General features: G+C 34.6%; 1 non-coding gene across 1 annotated transcript; it reads left to right on the plus strand.

The window, feature by feature from the left end:
• Positions 1–692: 692 nt before the first annotated feature.
• LOC116564632 lies at positions 693–798 on the plus strand. The gene has a single exon (XR_004275006.1). It is a non-coding gene; the product is annotated as a U6 spliceosomal RNA (small nuclear RNA).
• The last annotated feature ends 5,045 nt before the right edge of the window (positions 799–5,843 follow it).

The following is a 5,843-nucleotide window of genomic DNA, read 5'->3' on the forward strand; positions in this document are numbered from 1 at the left end:
TGCTATGGTTGGTCCTTTTTCCACTAAAAACAAAAGATTTAATCAGCTGGGGTATGGGGTTTGGAGGGGTGGATAGCAAACCACCTCATCCCGAGGACACCATTGGGCTGGGAGCTGGGGAGGAAAAATCTTCCAATCTCTGGGGAAGGAGCCATAAAACCATCCTGGATCTAGACCACTAGAAATTTTTTGCTGGTAGTAGAGTGAAAGAATTAAGAAAGCACCATCCTTAGATATAGGGACATGAGATCTACTGAAGAATGAGGCTAAACTAAGACAACAGGGAATTCCCCTGGCCTCATCAGCAGGAAAATCAAACACCGACAATTTGCTGTTGGCAAATAAGATAGCTTGAAGAGTGACCTGTTCTGAGACTCAGAAACACAGGGAAGGCTAAAACCTCAGGGTAGGATTAGGAACTTAAGAAAGTTTGCTATCCAGCAAACTGATCCTCACCCTAAAGATAAAATAATACAGATGAAAGAAGCCAGTGGTACAATGAAGACAAACACAGCAACAGCAAAACATAAAACCAGCTCCATTCCTGAGAAGTTTGACACAATCTTCCACACACACAAACATTGTAAAAGAACAAAAAAAAAACATGCCTGACCATTTTCAGGTAATAAATACTACTTACCTAAATCTTACTGTTCTACACACTCTCTGGCAATTAATAGACCTTTAGGAAAGTGCTCTCTTTGGCAGTATATACACTGAAATTGGAATGATACAGAGATGATTAGCATGGCCCTGTGCAAGGATGACAGACAAATTCATGAAGACTTTCATTAAAAAAAGAGACAAAGAGACATGTAAAAGCAAGAAAAAACAAACTCACTGTCAAAAAACAACGCAACCAAAAAAACAAGATTCAAGGGATAATGTAGACATTAAAATTATCCAACAAATAACTTAAAATAACTACAATTCATATGGTTCTAGTGGGAAAAAATTAACAACATGCACAAGAACACAGCATTTCAGCAAAGAAATGGAAATTATAAGAAATTAATGGAAATGCTAGAAATAAAACATGGTAACAGAGATGAAGATTACTTTCAGTGCACTCAAAACGTCAAGGAAAGTCAGTGAAATTAAATGTAGGTCAATAGAAATTATCCAAATTGAAGGACAAAAAAGACAGTGGGAAAATAAAAATGGCTCAGAGCACCCAAGAGCTGTGGTATCATATCAAATGGTCTACCATGTGTAGAATGGAAATCCCCACGGATGGCATTAGGGGTGGAAATGACAGAGAAGAGAGAGAAACCAAATAAATATTTGGAGAGTTAATGGTTAATATTTTTCCAAAATAATGTAAGACATGAAGCCACAGATCTGAGAAGGTCAGAGAACCATAAGCAGGATAAACAAGAGCAACAAAAATAAAGCCACCTGGATATATCATATTGAAAGTGCTAAAAGTGAAAGATAAAGGGATAATCTTAAAGACAACCAGAAGTAAAAAGACATGTTACAAATAGAGCAACAAAGATAAGAACTGAAGTACATTATTAATCAGGAATTATACAAGCTAGGAAAGAATGAAAATAAATATTTAAAGTGCTAAAAAAAATTGTCAAGCCAGAATGTTATGGAACTATGTTTCAAACATAAAGAAGAAATAAAGACTTTCAGACAAATGTAAACAGAAGTGTCAAAAAAATCTTCAGAAAGAATCAGAGCTAGACAGAAATTTAAATCTACACAAAGAAATGATGAAGATAAAAGACGTTTTTCCTTATTATAATTGTTCTAAAAGATAATCAACTTTTTAAAGGAAAAATAGAAGGAGTACTTCGGGTTTACAACATGTGTAAAGGTGAAATATAAGAAAATGATAGAAAAACAGACTGGAGGGAGCAGCTGGGAGTATCCTATTGTAAAGTACTAACATTACATGTGAGTGATATAATGTTATTTGAAGGTAAACTGTGATTAACTAAGACATGCATTATAAATTCTATGTCAACCACTAAAAAGTCAAAAAGAAGTGTCAGTAAACCAACAATAAAGATACATACTGAGTTACAAAAAAAATACACAATTCAAGAGCAGACAGAAAGAGAAAAAAGGACAAATTAAACAAATAGCAAACAACTAGCAAGACGAGATATTTAAATCTGACCATATCAATAATTTCATTTAATGTAAATGATGTAAACACACTAAATAAAAAAGAATGTTAAATGTCATTTTTTTTTATGTCAAACCTATTGGGAAACAAAATGGTGCAGCCACTGTGGGAAACAGTTTAGCAGTTCCCCAAAAAGTTAAAATTAGAGGTACCACATGACTCAGCTCTTCCACTCCCATGTATATACCCAAGAGAAGGGAAAACATATGTTCACACAAAAAGCTGTACATGAATGTTCATAGCAGAATTATTCAAAATAGCCAGAAAGTGAAAACAACCCAAGTGCCTATCAACTGATGAGCTGGATAAATAAAATGTAATATATCCATGCAATAAAATCTTGTTCAACCATAAGAAGAAATGAAAGAATGACACATGCTATAATATAGATGAAACTTCAAAACATGCTGAAAGAAGACAGACAATAGGCCACATATTGTATATTGCATTTATATGAAATATCCATAATATGAAAATCCATAGAGAAATAAAGTAAATTAGTGATTGCCAGGGTTGAAGAAAGGAGAGAATTGGAACTGACTGCTAATAGGTATGAGTTTCTTTTTGGAATGATGGAAATGTTCTGAGATTAAATATTGATGACAGCTGCACAACATTGTAAATAGTCTAAAAACCACTAAATTATACATTTTAAAATGTTGAAAATGGTGAATTTTTATATTTTGTGTATTTTACCTCAATTTTAAAAATTAAAGAGACCTGACTACATCCTATCTACAAGAAACTCACTGTAAATGAAAAAAACAAAAACAGTTCAGAATAAAAGAGTAGAAAATCATATGTCATACAAACAGTAATCATAAGAAAGCTAGTGTGGCAATATTAGTATCAGAAAATACAACTTCAGTATAGGAACATTTCCTGGGATAAACAGGAAAATTAGCCGGGTGCAGTGGCTCACACCTGTAATCCCAGCACTTTGGGAGGCCAAGGTGGGTGAATCACCTGAGGTAAAGAGTTTGAGATCAGCCTGACCAACATGAGGAAACCCCATCTCCAGTAAAAATACAAAATTAGCTGGACATGTTGGTGCACACCTGAAGTCCCAGCTACTTGGAAGGCTGAGGCAGGAGAATCACTTGAACCAGGGAGGCAGAGGTTGCAGTGAGCCAAGATCGCACCACTGCACTCCAGCCTGGGTGACAGAGTGAGATTCTGTCTCCAAAAAAAAAAAAAAAAGAAGGAAAATTACATAATAACAAGAAACTGATTCACCAAGAATATACAAAAAAATGCATAATATGCACACATCTAACAAAAGGTTTGCAGAATACAGGAAGAAAAATCTGAAGAATAAATGATATTAGGTAAGTCCAAAATTATGGTGAGTGATTTCAACACTTTTCTCTCTGTAATCAAAAAAGCAGTAAGACTGAATATCAGTAAGGGATTAAAAAGCTTAAAAAGATTAAAAATAAAAGGGTAGAAAATCATATGCTATACAAACCCTAATCACAGAAAAACTTGCCAAAAAATTGGAAAATAGTTGCAATTGAATGAACATGAAAAAACATCATAACAAAATTACTGGGATGTGGATAAAGCTGTCCTCATAGTGAAAGTTTTAGCATTAATGCTTATATTTAAAAATTATAAGAAGGGTATGGCAGCTTATACCTGTAATCCCATCACTTTGGGAGGCCAAGGCAGGAAAATTGCTTGAGGCTAGGAATTGGAGACCAGCCTGAGCAATATCAGGAGACCCCATCTCTACAAAAAAAATAATTTTAAAAAGCTAGGCCTGGTAGCACATTCCTGTAGTTTCAGCAACTCAGGGAAGCTGAGGCAGTGGGATTGCTCCCTTCCAGGAGTTCAAAGTTACAGTGAACTATGGTTGTACCACTGCACTCCATGCTGGACAACAGAGTGAGACCTATGCAGCCATAAAAAAGGATGAGTTCATGACCTTTGCAGGGACATGGATGAAGCTGGAAACCATCATTCTCAGCAAACTGATAAAAGAACAGAACACCAAACACCACATGTTCTCACTCATAAGTGGGTGTTGAACAATAAGAACACATGGACACAGGAAGGGGAACATCACACACCAGGGTCTGTTGGGGGCTGGCCGGGTGACTAGAGGAGGGATAGCAGGGGGTGGGGGAATTGGGGAGGGATAACAGTAGGAGAAATACCTAATATAGATGACAGGGGGATGGATGCAGCAAACCAACATGGCATGTGTATACTTATGTAACAATTCTGCACGATCTGCACATGTACCCTAGAACTTAAGATATAATTTTTAAAAACCACAAAAAAAGGAAAAGGAAATCAGAAAGTTCTCAAATCAATGATCTGGGCTTTTATCTTAAGTAAAAAATTTATAAGGAAAAGTGAAAGAGCTAGTATGCAAAAAAAAAAAAAAAACTGAAAAGAAGAACAAAATTGGAGGACTTACTACAAGGTTTCAAGATTTACTATAAATAATCAAGTAATCAAGAGAGAGGGTGATATTGGTGAAAGGACAGACATAAAGATCAGTGGAACCACACAGACCAAACACAGACCCTTATATCTATAGCTGATTTTTAACAGAATTGCAAAGGCAATTCTATACAGAAAAATTGATCATCTTTCCAAAAAACAGTGTGGAAAAGGGCATCCATTTGAAAAAGAAAACAAAAACTAAACCCATGCCTCAGAACATACACAAAAAATGAAGTCAAAATAGATAATAAGTATAAATGGAATATTTGAATCTGTAAAACTACTACAACACAATGTAGGCTAAAGTCTTTGTGACATTAGGTCATACAAATGTGTCTCAGAGATTCCTTAATCAATAATGCTGTGGACTGTGAATCATAAAAGTAAAAAATGATAAATATTTGTCCATCAAAATTTTGGAAAACTTTTTAACTTCAGCTCTTCGAAAGACCATGTAAAAAAATTAAAGATAAGCAAAAGACTAGGATAAAATACCTGAAAAACTCTTAGCATTTAAAGGTCTCCTATTCCAAATATATAAAGCATTCTAAAAACTCAATGTGAAGAAATTAAACAACCCAGGGAAAAAACTTTGTGAAAGGTGTGAGCGGATACTATATGAAAAAAAGACATGTGGATGACAAATAGGCACATAAAAAGGTGTTCTACATCAGTAGTGTTTGGGGAAGTACACATTAAAACCACAATGAAATTCCACCACACACCTATTAGAATGACAACCAAAAAACCCGACAATATCAAGGGCTACTGAAGATGTGGTGCAAACTGGAATCCTTATAGGTTATTGCTGGGAATTCAAAAATGGCGTTACTATTTTGGAAATGAGTTTTCAGTTTCTTAATTTAAATGTATACTTACATGGCACAGCAACTCAACTCACAGGTATTTAGACAAGAAAAATGAAAATGTATTCACATTAAAACCTGTATGTGAAAAAAACAAAACAAAACAGAAAACCTGTATGTGAATGTTTATAGCAACTTTTTCAAAGTAAAGAAAGACTGGTGGCAAGCCAAATATATTGTTTATAGTTGCCGAAAAGTGGAAACAACTTAAAAAATGTCTTTCAACTGGTGAATGGGTAAACAAATTGGTATATCCATGCAGTAATACACTACTAAATAATAAAAAAACAATGGTGGAAATAATAACATGAATGAGCTGAGAGGTATAATTCTACAGAAAAGAAGCAAACACAAAATACTACATATTATATGATTCCACTTAT

The sequence above is a fragment of the Sapajus apella genome, unplaced genomic scaffold (genome assembly GCF_009761245.1).
Source record: "Sapajus apella isolate SASKATOON/1434 unplaced genomic scaffold, GSC_monkey_1.0 scaffold37, whole genome shotgun sequence".
NCBI classification, from domain to species: domain Eukaryota; kingdom Metazoa; phylum Chordata; class Mammalia; order Primates; family Cebidae; genus Sapajus; species Sapajus apella.